Raw genomic sequence first — 17,451 nt, 5'->3', positions numbered from 1 at the left:
AGGGCAAGACATCATTACACTATCATTATTTACCAAGCTAGCCACGGTGTTTTATCAAGCATGACTGAATTACAACAGCCTGTGAGCACCTGGCTGGGAGTAAAATGGCTCGCAAGCACACAGAGACTGGTTGCCTCTGCTGCAGACAAACCCAGTATCAGGAGAACTTCAAGGAAAACACATTCAGGAATTACAGGAGTATAAACATAGGGCATCTATGATGACTATGCCGTTCCCCTCTCTCTATCTGATGTCATAAGAAAAGTCAAATTAAAAAAAAAACAACATCTATTTTCACATTTTTCACCAAGCTTTAAAAAGATTTCAGCAGAAGGGCAGTCACGCTGGCTTATATGAGGATGATGCTGTGCTATTCTGAAGCTGCTTGGGGGGGGAAAAAGCACCAATAAAACAGTCTCTCAGCCTCTATTTTAAGGAGTCATCTTATATAACAGGAAGCACGCACGGTTATTCTGGATGCTTGAACACCGTCTGTCACATTGCCACAAGCTAAGGAAGTATAAATAAGTATGTGCGACCACTTGAAGATTATTAGTTTTAATTAGTATGTAATAATATTGGTTACATAAATCCTTGTAGGCTGAATTAGAGAAAAAGTGCCAAGGAGATTAAGCCTCCATAACGTCTAAATCATTCCAAAGCTGAGGGGACCAAGAGGTGTTTCCTCTGGATGACAAGCACAGAGGCAAGGACAGCAGTCAGTGTGTGGTACTCACAAGCACTACCCCTCACGCTGGTCTGAATCCCTTGGGGCAGGAAGAACCATCTTCAGGTGGCAAGGGACAAGTGGCTACTCCTTGTCAAAGGAGGACTTTTCTGTCCAAAAGCTAACGAGTAAAGCATCAGCTTAGCCTGCCAGTGCTACAGTGCTGCCCACGGTTGTCAGAGGAGAGAGCTAACACTCCCTCTGCTATTTCTCTTTACTAGCATAGCACAGGGTAGGATGTGGTCCTCAGTTTCTTAGGCTTCTAGGTTCGGGGTTCTCTTATGGCACTTACTATGATTCATTTACATGTACTATGGCACTTACTATTTTTCCTGCTCAGTCAGCGGCTTGAAACCTGAAACTTGTGAGCAGAAGGCATTTAATAGCATTTGCCAAAGAAGCTGGAAGGTCTGCACCATTTGGTCAGATAGACAGGAAAACCAGAATTTGGCAAATAGCTTTGGTCGTAAAAATGTGAAAAAGGAAGAGATGTACCGAAATTTTGAAAAGACCTGTGAAACATTTCAATGTCTTAAAACCACATACGCATAAGTTTTTAAGCTTTAGCATACATGAAAAGAGAAATAAAATCATCTGTATCAGATTGAAAAGAAGGTTGCATTTAACTCAAAACAGAATTTTTTGTTTTTATTTCTGCCGCCAAACCAAAAACCAATTGTTCATCCAGCTTTAGTTACTGACCTGATGAGAATTAGAGGAGGAATTCTGCGGATATTACCCAATTGCACGGAGCTTTACCCCAACAAACCACTGCCAGTTTCTCCCAAGGCTGCTCAGGTGTATAGCTCAGAATTACTAGAGTATCTAGAAATGCACTGCCAAAAAGAAACTTTGCCAACTTTAGGAATAATTAAAAAAAAAAAAAAAAAAGATTAGATGCTAACATAATTATGCTTAGTCCATCTGGGGCAAATTTTCAGGAAATCTAAGTCAGGGTCACTCCATGTACTTCTGTATGATTTCACAGCAGCTGGTTCACGGAGAGCTTGAAATTTGTCCCACTCTTTATCCTGAATTAGTATGAAATTGCCTCTTTAGATGCGAAACCAAAAACCTTCTAATCCACAAATGATTGTTAAAATGGAAGAAAAAAGATGAAAGGATGAAAGTTAGGTCAGCTAATAAAATAAATAAATACAGCAAATTAAAATAATGGTAAATATTATTAAAGGCTAATGTAATGTTTTACTGAGTTTTATTCATTCCGTTCTTGCTGTGCTGATCCAAAAAGAGAAAGACAGACCCATTTAAGCACGTCTTTCACATGTAACATTAAGCCTTTCCTTCATGAAGAAACATCTGCATAGCTCAATGCTAGAACTTTTCATAGTGACTAATGTATAAGCCAAGAAAGCATACTGTTTTGATTACACTTTAAAATGGGTATATTGAAAGTTATAAAAGAAGCAAAGAACGCAATAAAAATCTTCTGATTCACCATCCAAATAACTATAATCACATTACTTACATTGCCTTCCAATCCATCATTATCATTACTACATTATGACTAAATAATCAAATGCAATAAACTTTTCTTCATGGTCAATAATAAAACGTTTTGTTCAGATGTTCCTGGTTAGAGCTGCAGGTTCCCTCATGGAAGCACAACAACATGGAGGTGAAGAAAGACAGCCATAAAGATCCCCAAATCTACCGGGATGGTGCAAGGCCAGATGGAATGAGTCACAGCTCCCGTGGCACATGCTACCACTGCCAAACAAACTTCATCCGAGAAGGTGGCTCCACTGAATTTCATGGTAATGTCTCATCCCAACCTGTACCTGCTCTAGCGATACGTCTCTCTTCTGTAGCAGGTTTTGAATAGCACATTGCAAGCTTCTCCCTGCAGCTTTCTGAAAGAAACTGCATCTGTTTCTCCCTTCCTTGCTATCCAATGTGTAGGCATGGCTGTGAAAGACTGAGGCACGCAGCATTTGTGTGACTGGGGAGGCAGAAACACTTGCTGGGACTTCATTTAACCCGTAACTCAAGAATTCCCTTGCAGAGAGCAGAAAGAATTATGCCTTTAAAATATATGCTCTTTTCATATACAGATGTGCACAAAATGTAGTTTCTAATTCTGTCATGACACTAGCTAAGCATAATTTACATAGCAAAGGATGCATAAATATATGTGGCCGTCACACATGTTTATCTTGTACATATTCAAACCTAGGTTGTTGGAAAGGCTGATGGGAAAGGCAGGTCCAATTTGGTGCAGAAGCCAAGGCTCACATATATCAGGAAGGCTGAACCACAGCTGCCTCTGCAGCTCTGCTGCTCACAGACTGCTCAGCCAGGAGTGCAGGCACAGCCCAGAAGAGCCAGCTGCCTTTCTAGCCTAACATCAATCCAGTGCACACCACCAACCCACATAATATGGGGGGAAGGAAGGAAGGGGGAGGCAGGTAGTAAGCTGTGGTATGAAATCAAGGTATAGCCAGAAGTGGGGTGAGCTCCTCTGTCCCTTTTCTCCTGTGCCACCATGGCCCTTTGTGTTCCCCCCAGCCTCTTAATTTTCACCCAGCTGTTGCCATAACATACTTTTCAATTTCAGTTTTCAAAGTGCGGTTTGTGTGTGTTTGCAAAAGCTCTACTGAGACTTTAGAATCACTGTTGCATGTCTCCTCCTCTTTCAAATACTGGTACCGTCTGCTCAGGGTTGATAACACGCCAAACAGGGCTGAGGACCTGAGGCCCAATTTTACACTACCTTGCAAACTCGTTAATTGTTTATACCTGCATGAAATTCAGATGTTAAAGCAATTTATCCTCAGTTGGCCAGGGTATAAACAGTTGCACAAGTGGCAGAATGTCAGAGCAAGCGAAGCATGATCTCCTACCAGCAAAGAGATGCTCTGAGCAGAGCCACACCATCACCCTACATGTGTGCAAGAGCCCAGAGTGACGGCATCTGCATAAGCTGCCAGCGGTATCGCATCGCATGCAGCCTGCACAGCCAGCACCTCGCGACCCACACAGAAGACAGGCATTGACAGTGGCATCACCTGCTAACAGGGGATGTGAGCGAAAACAGCATCAGGAGTATGTCGTTAAGGGAGCACCAGGACAGTGGGGATGCCACATGCTCCTCAGACACAACTGTGGCTTAGACAGGTAGAGCCATCTCAAGGATTTTATGCTGTTTACAATTTCTCTATATCTATTTTCCTTCTAACCCAGGAGAAAAAGTGTATCAGTGTAACCCAATGGCACAGGTTCTGTTCAAAGTAAAAATCTGAACAGGAAAAAAAGAGACATTACTTCTGAACATATTACTAGGTGTGCTAACTGCTTGTGGTGTTTTTTAAAACACCGATAACATCCTTCACCTTCTCCCTAAGGTTGTACATCATCTTACACTTTCCTGTAGGATGAACTGGAATAAAACGTTCTTAGAAAAACTTCTAAAGATTGTCTGATGTGCATCACTGGCTCCAAGCATAACCAAACCAATACTGCATAGGACCACAGGCCGGTTCAGGTTGGGTGGGCGATCTCTGCTCCATCCTCCTGCTCAAACCAGGCTCTTGGTGGCCCCCCAGAGTTCCCTCCGGCTTCTCCACGACTCTTGTTGTGGGAGGCTCAAAGCAGACCCAGGGCCTAGACGCAGCGCTGACACACGGCCCTCCCTTGCTGCTGGGGCATGGTGTGGGCAGGGCCCAGCCTGCTCACTGCCCTGCAGGACCCCAGGGCCTTTGCTGCAGAGCCTGTGTGGTTGCATAGGCTCCATCCTGCCCAGGGCAACTGCATCAATACACCTGAACTTATTTCTCAGGGGAAAATTAAAATCCTGGCAGAAGAGGAGGTCCAGAAATGTTTTATTCCTTCAGAGAACCTAGGGGTGGTAGACCAATGATGATGCCACCTCCTCTCTTCCCTCTCGCTAGGGTTAAGATCGTTCCAAGTGAGTATTTGTGGTATTTTTTCAGCCAAGTGTTTAATACAGGGAGAAGTCAGGCTCCCATGCTTCTTTGGGCTGATTATTCCAAGGGGCAATAGCAGAACTCTCATTCAGGAAATTGTTCCCAATACTCAGATTAAGATTTTCTTTGTTTAATTTCCACCATTTACTTATAGCTAAAACTCATCCTTTATGCTAAATAATTTTTCTTCCCTCCCTCTTTGAGGGAGTCCCATCCCTCAAGTATTTGTGGGCTGTTCTATCCCTCAGGCCACATTTAGTCACCACTTAGCCAAACTATACATATTTAGTCCTTTTTATTACAACTCATTAATTATTCTTAATCCCCTCCTCTGAACTCCCCAAGATTTCAGTCTCTCTCAAAACAATGCCGCCAGTATTCCCCATGTTCCTGCATCACTAGACTGGAGAGAAGAACCCCCCCTTTCTACAGCCCAGTGTTTCGGGAAGTATAGAATATAGTTTAAGCTGTTGCATACTGCATCTCTCTGCGCCTATGTCTTCCTCAGCATTATTGCTTCCCAGTGCCAAATCCTGCTTCCTTTACTCACATGGCTAGCCCGACTGGAGCAAAGCCCACAAAAAGGATTAAGAGTTGGCTTTCTCCACCATCTGAAACTGTGCTCACTTCCTTTTTTTTTGTTTTGTTTTGTTTTGTTTAATTCATTGCTCTCTCTTTCAAGGTTTAGTACAATGTTCATTTCTGCAGTAATAAAATGGCCCAATTTGGAAGTTTCTATCTGGTTTTGTAGTTTCAGTAGTATTCTAAAGCTACTGAATGTTAAGTATCTAAATACCTAAAATCTGACTTAAATACTATTAGCCATGTATTAGGATGTGGGAATCAACTTTATTTCCAGTGCTGTATTTTCGGTGCTGTTCTAACAAGGTAGGTATAATCACCTTTCACTACTGTCCTATTTTATTTTTAGAAATGCAACTGTTCTGTCACCATGGGTGCTTTCAGTAAATGTTGGCTGTAAAAATAAACTGGCTTCTAAAAAACAGCAGCAGGGCTCTGCTGCAACTAATACTCTTAATATTGAGCTAGCATTTAATAAAAATACAGATTCTGACTATTGCATAATTACTGAGGCACTGCCTCAATGAAGCAACAGGGATTCATTGCTGGTATCAGTGGCTTCAGCTTATACAATTAAAAGCTCTGAAATGCTGAGGAGATGGCTCTGAATCTCTTGGGAGATGGGTAAAGAGGCAAGGACTGAGAAGCAGGTACAGCACATATTTACAGGGTACATCTGACCTCCCACAGAATCAACCCTCCTCAGCAGGCTACCGCATATATCAAGAGAGTACATGAAGAACCTATCTTTAACCCTTTCTCCAACCATTGGGATGCTCTGCACGTCTTGAAGGGCCAAAGAGGGAGCAGAGAGGGTGAGCTTACTTCTATCCTTCTAGTGTGTGAAGGCAGAGGAGTGCTCTGTCCCATTCCTCCCACTGCCTCTGCAGGCACCTACATAAATAAGGGCTAGGCGAGTCCTGTGTAATGTAAGCAGCAAGAGAAGGCAAGACACAAGCCTGGCAAGACAGGAAATGGTGACCTAAACACTCATCTGCTCTGCAACCCTACTGATTAATGGAAAACATTTATCAGAAAGACAACTCTCCACTCCTACAGAGTAGCACTGACTAAGAGTATAGGAGTTGTATCAGTAACCTCTGACTTCGCTTGAGATATATGCCACCCTTTATTTTTCACAGGCTGTCCACATGCTAGTCTCTGTTTCTGCAAAAAATCTTCAAAGGCATTTTTTTAGATTCTTCCTTCCATGTCTACTACTTATTTTTCTCCGATTTGATTGGAGATGCCTACAAGTATGAAGTGTCAGACTGTAATACATAACAATGACGTATTCCAGCATTGCTTAATAAAATTGTGGTATTGCAATCAGATGTAGCTGCAGAAGTCCTTCTGACAAAGGGACTTGGGCCTTGGTGTTGCTTAAAAAAAATAGTAATAATCCTTTTCCCCAAATTAAAATGTTTACCTTTTTGTGTTTTTTTTGTTTGTTTGTTTTGTTTTTTTTCAAACATTTGTATTGAGATTTTTTGTAATTAGTTAACTGAAAATCTAGTATGGACTAGAATATTGACTAATAAAGGCTAAACCATAAGAAACAAGAAGAAAAGCCTTTAAGTCCTATTAACAATTTCACATGTTCTCTGAAGTTGAGCAACTGAAATGGCAGACCTTGATATGAAATCCAGACTACTGAGTAAATGCCATCTCAACTTAGCTGAGGACTTGGATGCACAATGTTTCCTTCATTTCTGCAGGATATTTCTTTCCTTGCCCTGGCCTGTTAGGGAACATCCAGAGTGTGCAACCACTGGTTTGAGCCAGAAGGACATGGTGCACCACTTGACTGGCCCAGCTGATGCTGTGCTTGCTCCTTATCCAGGAGTCCTAGATAAAACGTGGCAAGCAGTGCTGTACTAGCCATCAGATGTGCTTATGCCTGACCCCCACAGAATTTCCTGCTTTTCTCCAGAAGCTGCAAGCTGTTGGTTAGAAAGAAGACACTGAACTAAGTGAGAGTTAACTTGATCCAGAAGTTATTTCTGTTCTGCAACAACTGCTGCTTAGTGCAACAACTGCTGCTTAGTGCACCAACTCATCACCACTGGGTGACATGCCAGCCTATGTCCTCTTCTGCAGGAACTCCTAGCAATTGATACTGCTTCAGCTCTGCCTACCCCAGTCGTGTGACCATTGCTTCATTAGCAGATGCAGTTTTTGTTTCTTAAAAGCATATCTTTAATTTGACTGTCACGGCCACGTAAGTATCTAGGTAAGACATGACCATGCCGTGACAGTGTGACCATCACACTGTCACGGAACAGCCACACTGTTCTAAACCACAGCTCCTAGCAGGCCTATGGCATTTTGTGTTGCATGAGGGAACAGACAACATTTTGTGTTCACCAGTCAGGCCAAATTAAAGCGAACATGTACAGCTCTTCATCTTTTACTGAAAGGGGTTGTTATACACATTCTCCTCGATAACATGACCAGGATACAGGTACGAAAACTCCAGGGCTAGGAGGATGCCAGCCAGAAATACCACAGGGAACCTATCAAGGGGATTTGTGGCAAGAAAGGCATTCCATGGCAAGAACACAATCCACAAATAATTAGATTAGAATTTTCTGCTGACAATCCTCCTGGAAGATAAAAGAGGTGAAAAGACAGAGAAATGTGAAACTGTATTCAAAGGAAATTAGGAAAACAAACAGAAACGCAACCTAAGGCAGTGCAAGATATCTAATTGTCACTTGCAAAGCAATACTACTATTTCATCTTTCTTCTTTTTTTTAATTGGCAGAATCTGAGGCAAATTATTATACTAATCTAAATTAATTTACATTCTGACAAGAACGTGGGAAAAGAAAGCAGCCTTGCAATAAGTCGTGCAGCAACAATCAGTGAAGGAACTGTTTGGAGGCAACTATTCTAACTATAATCTGTGGAGAACATTATTTAAGAGTTTTCATTAAAATTAATAACATTTTCATTTGGGAATGCCTTAGATTTGAAACAGCAGCTACACTGTATGACTGTACTGGACTTAGCAACTACTTGTATGTTGGTCAGTCTATTACTCATGAATTCACCAGACCCATACAGTTCATTACAGTGTCAGAGTTTAAAAAGGTAAAAGTGCTGTTTGGGCAAGAGTTTTCTGTGTAACTAGAAGAGGGCCCTGGGGCATCCCTCAGGCAGCACAGACATGCTCTAACCCAGAAGGGAGTCCTAGAGCAGAAGTCACAGTTAGGCTCTTTTCACAAGGGCTGTTCTGACAACAGTAACAAATAATTAAGAGTGCCAAATGCTGAATCAGTAATTTCCTTCTCTCTTCATAGATCCGTGTTTAAATTCATATTTATGTCATCTCTGGTGAGACAAAGCACACAGAAAAGAATTAAATTTATACATAATTCTGAGCCATGCGAACCTGATTTACCTGCCCAGATAGTACCTCTAGTTTCTATACAGTCTATGGAGAGAAAGAAGCTCCTCTAAAAGACAACTGAGAGCACCTGTATTAGGTTCTGATGCTAAGCTGATGCTTGTAGGAGTTCAGCTTCTCCATACATTGAGAATTTTATCAGCTGGTTACTACATGTATAAGAATCCCCCATTACATATAAATTAGTTTAGTATTACAGCTTACAACTGACAAGGCCTGCTCGGGAGACCTGCATAAGATGGACTTGCTTTCACTTCTGTTCTTCCTCACATGCAGGTCTTCTCCATGTCTTCAACTTCAGAAGCACCTCCATATGTCTACTGTTTTTTATAATAGTTTTCCAAAAACTTGTCTTCCAAGAAATCTCTTTTCTTCTTCTGACTCAAAATTATTTTTTCTTCCATACTGGCTCCTTAATCAAGTGTATGACCACATTTCAAGAGGTAAAATATTTAGTTTTCATGATTAGACAACCAAATATTTATTCATTAGTGCACCACCAAGAACAGGAACATACATAGCCACTAATTTTTATGCTCTTAGTATTTCCGTTCCTGAGTCACTGAAATTTCAAGTGAACCCTCTATAATTTCAAAACAGCAGAATAAACAACAGGGATTTCCTTCATATAGTGCATGTTTTTCAGCAGCCTGCTCCAGTCCTGTTGAGGTTAGAACTGTGGGTACTAGCACTGGAATTAGGCAGTATTTAGAGGAAATGGCTGTGGGGGAGCAGGGGAATCATGGCATCTGGCATGCCAGTGACATGAGCCTACTGCACTAGGGACATGGAAAAGAAAGAAGGGCTAGGAGGAGAGAACAACACCATGTGAAGAGAGTAAGGCTAAGACGTGTAGTGATGTGAATTATAAATCAGAGTGAGACAAATAGAAGCAACTGACTGAAAAAGAAATCATGAAGGAGCACTGGAAGTGTGTCAAAATGCAATTCACAGTGAGCACCCTGCAGTCCAATGGAGCTGGCGTTACCTGCCTGATCCAGCATGATTTATCTGCTGAAATTGTAATGTATATTGCATTCACAGTCAATGCAATGTCAGAAGACACTTTCTGTGCACAGCTTTCCCAAAACACAAAAGTAGAGCAGCCACTCTGCATAAACTCCTTCACACAGAAATCTTTCATCAAAAACTCCCTTTGCACACGGAAAAACCTTTCAGCAGCAAAAACCACTCCTGGTGAATGAACAGATTTGCCAAAAGTTTGCAGAAAATTCCATTTGCAATTATCTGCACTATCTAAATCATTCTTTGTCAACAGCCACAGTGTAAAACCACTCAAAGCCAAAGAAAAACTGCAGTAATGTTATTTCCAAGCACAGGTTTCCCTCAGTTATATTCTTGTATTCCAGTCACTTCTGTACATAAGTAACAGTTCCAGCTTCTGTGGACAGAATCCATTTATTGACTCTGTATTGTGAAAATCTGTCTCAAAAATTTTGAACCTGTACTGACAGATCCAAATTTTCTGACCACAGTTGACCATACCTGTGCCATTTCTGACAGATGCTTGCCCACACTACTACTGAAGACTCCCTATGATGGCAACTTCACAGCTTTCCTAGGACATCTATTCTAGCACTCCACTGCCCTTACTCCACTTACCTTTAGAAATCTAGACTTTATCTTTTAAGTGAAGCATTCTTTCAGCCAAAGGGTGGTTTTGGACTTTTCACTGAACAGCAGCGTCCACCTACTCGGATCAGATGCTTTATCCCACGCCTGACTATTGGAGAACACCCTGGGATTCCTTTGGAATTTTTAAAAAACTAAAAACCTTCTAGTAACAAGCATGACAGACAAGGGCACTATTTTGTTTTAACTTTTTGGTTGTAGTACAGCTTTGCTTTCACAAGAAAGATAAAGGGAATTTCACCAGAGGCTATAGCAAGAGCCAAAATGAGGCCAGGACCATCTGATTGATTCCAGCACAAAAGTCACCTCCTGCAGCATGTGTGGAAGGTGCACCATGATAAGTTTTATACACTGTCACCTGGCACTAGCTGAAACCCACAGCTGTGCCTATACCAGTACCCAAAATGGGCAAGGAACCGTATTTTGGTCTCAAGACCAGCTGGTAGAGCATTTAGCTAAATGCTCTCAGCCCCAAAAACAGGGTGTCTGTACCCAGACACAGCCCCTTGGAACAACTGTGCTACACGCTAGGCTGTGGATGATGCCTCAACCTTTATCTCAGAGGGTGCCCAGCAGTCACGATGACTCCTGAGCAGCACGGGCAATTGCCTACCCCTGCTTGGGCCCATGTCCAGCCATGTTACAGTCAGCAGGCCCATACGGGAACAGCACACTGTGGGAAATGGGGGTTGACAGCAGGTTTTAAGGATTTGGTAAGGTATGCTTAAAAATAGGAAGATAGACATGTTGCTAAGCATGTGGAAATACTGTTTTTGTCCATTCCCATCCATTTTGCATGTCCCCAGTGGGTCACCCAGAGAGAGAACTCAGCCTGGCTGACAGGGAACAGCTGCCCCAGCGAAGAAGGCTGCCTCTTTTGCCCCAGAAGCAGGACAGCTGCTGCCATCAGAAGCAGCAGAAATGACAGGCAGGAAAGGGGAAGGGGCAGCTGCCCTGTAAAGTCACTTACCTGTCCCCTGCCCTTGCTGTAGGACGCTGGGCTCAACAGGAAGCTCAGCGAAGGGGAGTCTGAACACCTATAATCAGACCTAACACTTCAACTGCAACTAAGCAAAACCCTGATGTCTTATTTCTTCATTGCCTTTTTTTTTTTTTCTCCTTTGTTTTTCTTCTTACTCCCTCTCCTGAAATGTTCTCTTATTCTTTCAGGCCAGCTGTTTTGACTCTGGAAACACTACCTGCACTTTCCAGGGCTTTAGGACAGTAAATCTTAGAAGCAGAACACAGTTGCTGCTCTTCAGATTCAAAACAACCCCGCACCTTTCCCCTTGATAATGTGCCTCGGGATTTTACTGTGGTAAAATCGTACTGTTACCTCCATGGATTTCAAATTTCAAATAAGTCATTAGACTACCTTTTCAACTTTTTTTTTTTTTTTTTGATGGGCAGCCTCAGCCAAGTTAAATATCAAATGCACTGTTGGTAAACAGAGAGCTCATTCTTACTTACGACTCGTAAGTAGGCACTCAGCAGCCCTCACGTAAGTTGTGAGTCAAGTCAGAAAGCCTTTACATTCAGTTAGTAGCTTTACTTTTCCTCTTGGATTTGTAACTGTAAAAACCTATTTAGGATGAGAATGAGCAGAATCCCGTGAGCTGTCACTAGCATGGCCACGTGAAGCAGAACTCCACTTGATAGAAACCACACGAAGACAATAATGAATTCGCCTCCCCAGTCTCAGCTTTCCCAATCACCTTCACATGCAGCGCTTCCAGGTTCCCTCTTCTTTCATTTCCCATTATTCCTCTCATATCATGCTTGATGGACAGCACCATGTTCTGTAGAAAGGAAACTAAGGGAACTAACCAGAGGAATACACATCATTATCTACTTTACAACTGAAGAAAAATACAAAAAGTTATCTGTTTCGTTAACTTGAGCAGGAATCTCTCTAAAGCAGGATTGACAGCTTCTGTTTCTCATGCTAAATACATGGGCATCTATTCCAGTAGACACATAGAGCTCATGGAGTACATACCATGATAAAAACAGGAAGAGTAGTGAAAAAATGTATTTAAACTGTTTGTCTTACTCCTAATTATTCAAATTTTAAAATACTCTGATTTTTGTTTAATTGATCAGTGAAGTAGTATTTTGGGGAATCTTCAGACATAAGACTGAAAAGATCTTTGCCTCAGACCAAAATACAATAAGAACGGCCTGCTTCACTATTAATTTTTATCAAGCAGCCAATCTAGCCAATTACAGAATCTATCATATAAGGCCTCAATGTTATAATCCTACAAGTATCTGAAATTACATTACATCTAAATGGAATAACCAATAAAACATGTCACTTTGGTCTGGTTCTTTTTGAGGATGACACTAATTTATGTTTCCAGAATTCCAATTACATCGCTAGACCACAATTAACCAATACAGTAGAATGATCCATATGGATAAATGGTCTGAAACTTCCTCATTATAGACTTTGTTGCTCTGAACACTGCTGGCAGGATCCTTAGCAGTTATCACAGAGAGAGGCTCTCCAGAACAGGCTGTCTGTGCTGGGAATATCTAAAGGGTAAGGACTGTCAAGGGCATCATATCCACAAGCCTCTGAAGTGCTCAAGAGGCCCTGTCCTGAAGATAGGGCTCTTTACCCCTTCCCTGCAATTGCAGAGGTTCTACAATTTTTTCTGTGTCCTTTATAAGCACAGCTAGTCCAAAACAATTGTCATGGAAGCAATGCAACAGAAAGCTTTGTTTTAAGAAAACAGAAATAGTTGGAGTCTTTTACTGGATAATCTTTCCTTCACAGAAGGCACTTTGCACCACCAGTAACACCGTGTCTTGTAGAGAACTTAGCTCACAGAAAAGCATCAAGAAGAAATCACAATTCTGATAAGGCAAGTCAAGTTGCAGTTAGTTTCCAGCTTCCATTTTATGACACGGATTTTTCTTTTTACAGCGTTTTTAAGGAGGAGAGAGGAACACTTACTTCTTTTGTAAAACTCAATGTAAAACATGATAGAAAATTTAGACAACAATAAAATGTTGCAAATTTTCATAAAAAATACTTACACACATTGTACGGTAAACCCTATTCAGAGCTGCTCTGGAAATAAAAGCATGCTACAATGAGTCACAAGTGTGATCTTTTATGTACTACTCTCGTTTAAGAGAATCTTACAAGATTCTCTCTCTCCTTCCATGGCTGAACTGATCAAGTATTAAAACATACAACTTACGCACAGTTAATGGACTAATTCCTTTAACTCAAGTAACAAAATATGCTTGCTGAGACCAAAGTCTTACACAGCATTCTGTAAGTTTTGTCAGTCCTCCAGTATCCCAGGACAATTGAACCATCTGAGATCAACAGCTGTGCAGACACTGAGACTCACAAAGTGACTTTCTACTCCAGGACCCACCAGAGCTACAAACCCTGGTGCTCCACTAAATATACAACAGCAGCCACAAGCACCCCTGAAGCAGAGTCCAAAAAATTAGCTCCTGCTGGACTAGGGACACATTATGTGTGCTGCTGTACCTCCAAACAGCTCTGCACATGGACAGGCTGGGTTTTGCATGGGCAGTACCCACCTGGAGCTAAGCAGACAAGGCAGACCCAAGCTGACATGACTCCACAGGAGCCACTCAGTCAACATTTCCTCAATCCATAGGTTCTTGGAAATGATCTTCATCATGCAATGAAGAGCAGTGCAGATGGATGCTCTGGCTGAGACAATAATCCTGGACTCCTGTCTGATCTGCAGAAGTCAGCATTGGATTAGTAGCTGCAGCACAATGGTAGCCAAATTATGGACATGTTGGCTGTAGTGGTCACTGAGCTGCCTCCCCTCAATACTGCATCATCTGTTTTTTTCAGGTTGTTTCAGCTCTCCACTTGTCCTGAATAATGGAGAATAAACTATAACATGGAATTACATTAAATGCTGGTAAAAGAATTCAGGAGCCACATGGTATCTCTTGCTATAAAATAGAGACAGTTTCCAAAAGCAGCAAGCAATGTTATTCCTTTAAAAATATGTATGCATAAAGTAACAGTCCCACTCAGTGAACTTATTGAAACTGGACGTTTGGGACAGGAGCACAGTTGGGTGTAAATGGTTGTGCTGGCATGCATGTGTGTGCCCAAGCTCATATGCACCTACTCAAGCTCTGAAGCAAATGAAGTTTCTCAAAAATACTCATTATAATATAAACTGAGTTATACTGACAATAACTAACCATGGCAACCACCAAATGTATAAAAACATATAAACACTCTTTTTCAAAGCACAGCCTCTGCTTGAATCTGCCTTTTTAAAGCCTGTATAAAAACAGTGGGATGCAATAATACAAGCCTAATTTGTGAAATCTGGCACAAGAGAAGGGAAGAGCTGAGTAAGTTTCTGAAGAAGCTATATTATAGAAGATATTTTTTGATATTAAAATCAAAAGCATCATCCTGCAATCCTGTCTGAACTCCTGCATAACACAGGCCACAGAAACTCATTCAGCAGGTACTGCACTGAGCCCATACCTTCTGTTCAGGTATCAGGTATCATTTAAACACATTAGAGAAAAAAAATCATTCATGACAGAAGTCTCTTCCTGCCTCTAAAGCTGACAGCTCTAAACCTCGTATTTCCCAATGCACCTATTCAGAATTTTGATTGGGTACGTACGTGCCCAAGTGGCTAACTAGAAGTATGTAAACCAAACCGGTAGCAATACCACACCACCAACAAGTAAAAGTAATTCCTACTGCAATACAGAAGATGACTGTAGAACCCAATTTTACCGTGCATGAACCATGAAATGCACTATACATGCATTTAAAAGCATTCAAATATTTGTCTAAGTTTATATAATTAAAAAATTATAGTTGTATTAACAATACATATATATATAAACATACCAAATACATTTGCACAGGGAATATTTTTTCTCTCTACATGCAGGAACTTTTTTCATTAAGTGGAAAAATCAAAAAAATTGATAATGAAAGGGGAAGTATTTAATACAAAGTTTCATTAAAAAACTTGCTTTAACAACTAAGAAAAATCGCTAGTAGTCCCAGGTGCGTACACGTTATGCAGCATGCAGTAACAGCATCAACAAAAATAGTAAACAAATAAATAAAGGGATGGGCATGCCAGAAAAGCTGACGTCCTTGGCATCCACTGGACAGCACCACAGAATGTCTGAGGTTAGAAGGGACCTCTGGAGGTCATCTGCTCCAACCTCTATGCTCAGGCAAGCCACCTAGAGCACATTACCCAGGATTGTGCCCAGACACCTTTTGAGTATCTCCAGGGAAGGAGACTCCACAATCTTTCTGAGCAACTTGTTCCAGTGCTCAGTCACTTCCCGATAAAGTTTTTCCTCACATTCAGCTGGAACTGCCTGGGTTGCGGTTTGTGCCCATTCCTCTCCCCCTGCTGCTGGGCACCACTGAGAAGAGCCTGGCCCCATCCCCTTGATGCCCTTCCTCCAGATACTTAAACACATTGATCAGATCCCCCTGAGCCTCCTCTTCTCCAGGCTGAGCAGGCCCAGTTCCCTCAGCCCTCCTATGCTAGAGCACCTTTATGCTCCTTCATAGCTCGCAGATGATAGAGAGTGTACCATCATCTTAGCTTCCCTCATTCAGCATTATCCCAGAGCTGGACATGAGCCTCTCTCTGCTCTAGTAGGCTTCGAGGACGACATAAGCCGCCAGACACCGTTAGAGATTTTTCTGGTGGGTTCTAAAAGAAAATGAAGCCAGTTTTGACAAGCTACTGGCAATAATACATAAAAGCATTGCCAAGATGCCCAAGGCACTCAATATGTTAACAGGTAGCAGACCAGATGCTACATTACTACTGTTGAACTTACCTTTGACACTATTAGGAGTTTAGCAAAAAATATTCTCAACTCACTGGAATCGCCATCATCATTGTTGTCATCACACCACCAATCCAGAAAACTCAAAAAGCCTAAGCAAGGAATGATCCCCAGGCACCCATACAGGCTCTACCTACGGACCACAGGCTGTCAAGACAATTCACCCACCTACAGATGATTCCCTGCCACCCCTATTTTCCTGCAGGGCCTTTGGCCAGGGACAGGGAGTGGGCTGTAGGAAGACAAATTGTTCCAGCAGCATCAGCCAGCTCCTGGCCACTCTCTTGCCAAGGGCTCTGCTGACTCCCCCTGTCACTTGGCCTGGTGCACACCCATTACATGAGCAAGACACAGGTCAGCACTGTGAAATGGTGGGTGCAACCTACAGGCTGATTTGGGAATAGAAACATCTCAGGCAAGATGTGATTAATGGTTTCAGGTAAAGGATATTTCCTGCTTGGCATGAAACTGTCTGCTTTTCTCTGGTACAAGCGAGGGGAACAAGCAAACAGAACACTGCTACAAGACTTTTGTTCACCTGTACTGCTCCATTCAGAAGAAACAACTTAACTCCTCTATTTTGGTCTCTATTAAAATGATCCCATTGAAGCTGGTGGCAGCATTAGCATTAGGAGCAGAACTGAAATCCAAATCAGATATGTAACTCCTGCCACTCACTATCTTCTGAAGAAGTATTTCCTTTTGTTCAGAACTGCTTCGCTATGTAACAGTCTGTGCTGAGGGAAAAATGGGAATCTCCTGATGTTGCTTAAACACACCAGAGATCTACCATAGATAAAAGAGACATTAAAAAGCACAGAAAAAACTGTTCTTGCAGTGTACCTCTTTTGCACCCACTGGTTAATGATTTAAACCAAAATCTGCTTTCCTTAAACCTCTTTACCCACAAATCTCCCTCTGCCCACCTAAGCCATTACAGCTTTCTTCGTGACTGCTCCTCACCTGTCTGTGAGCTCTGTTTAAGTAGGTTATCTGATGTAAAAGCACTGGAGTAAATCAGCAGTTGAAGGTGAAAATGCAAATGCTGTGGTTATCAGAGCTGCCAGAGCCAGCCTGTCTGCAAGCCTTCGCACGCACGCAGGAACAACTTTGCTCACCGAGGCTTGGGAAGGCTCCATCACGTTAAGCCCCAGCACGCTGCACACCGACATCCTCGCAACAGTGAGGTGGGCAATTAAACCTCCAGATATTTTTCCTAGGCTGATCTGAATGTATCCAAGCAGGTACGATGGAGCTCACTACCAGCTCTG

The 17,451-nt window shown here is 42.0% G+C and overlaps 1 protein-coding gene across 1 annotated transcript in view; it reads right to left on the bottom strand.

The window, feature by feature from the left end:
• The window catches only part of KIF26B (kinesin family member 26B), a gene marked incomplete at both ends in the record, with an annotated part of 290,212 nt that overhangs the window by 118,051 nt on the left and 154,710 nt on the right, over positions 1-17,451 (bottom strand). The gene's annotated exons all lie outside the window — the stretch shown is intronic.

This window comes from Netta rufina (genome assembly GCF_964035555.1).
Source record: "Netta rufina genome assembly, chromosome: 3".
NCBI lineage: Eukaryota > Metazoa > Chordata > Aves > Anseriformes > Anatidae > Netta > Netta rufina.
Note: the sequence above shows the minus strand (reverse complement) of the source record. Positions and strands in the feature narration are given on the sequence as shown.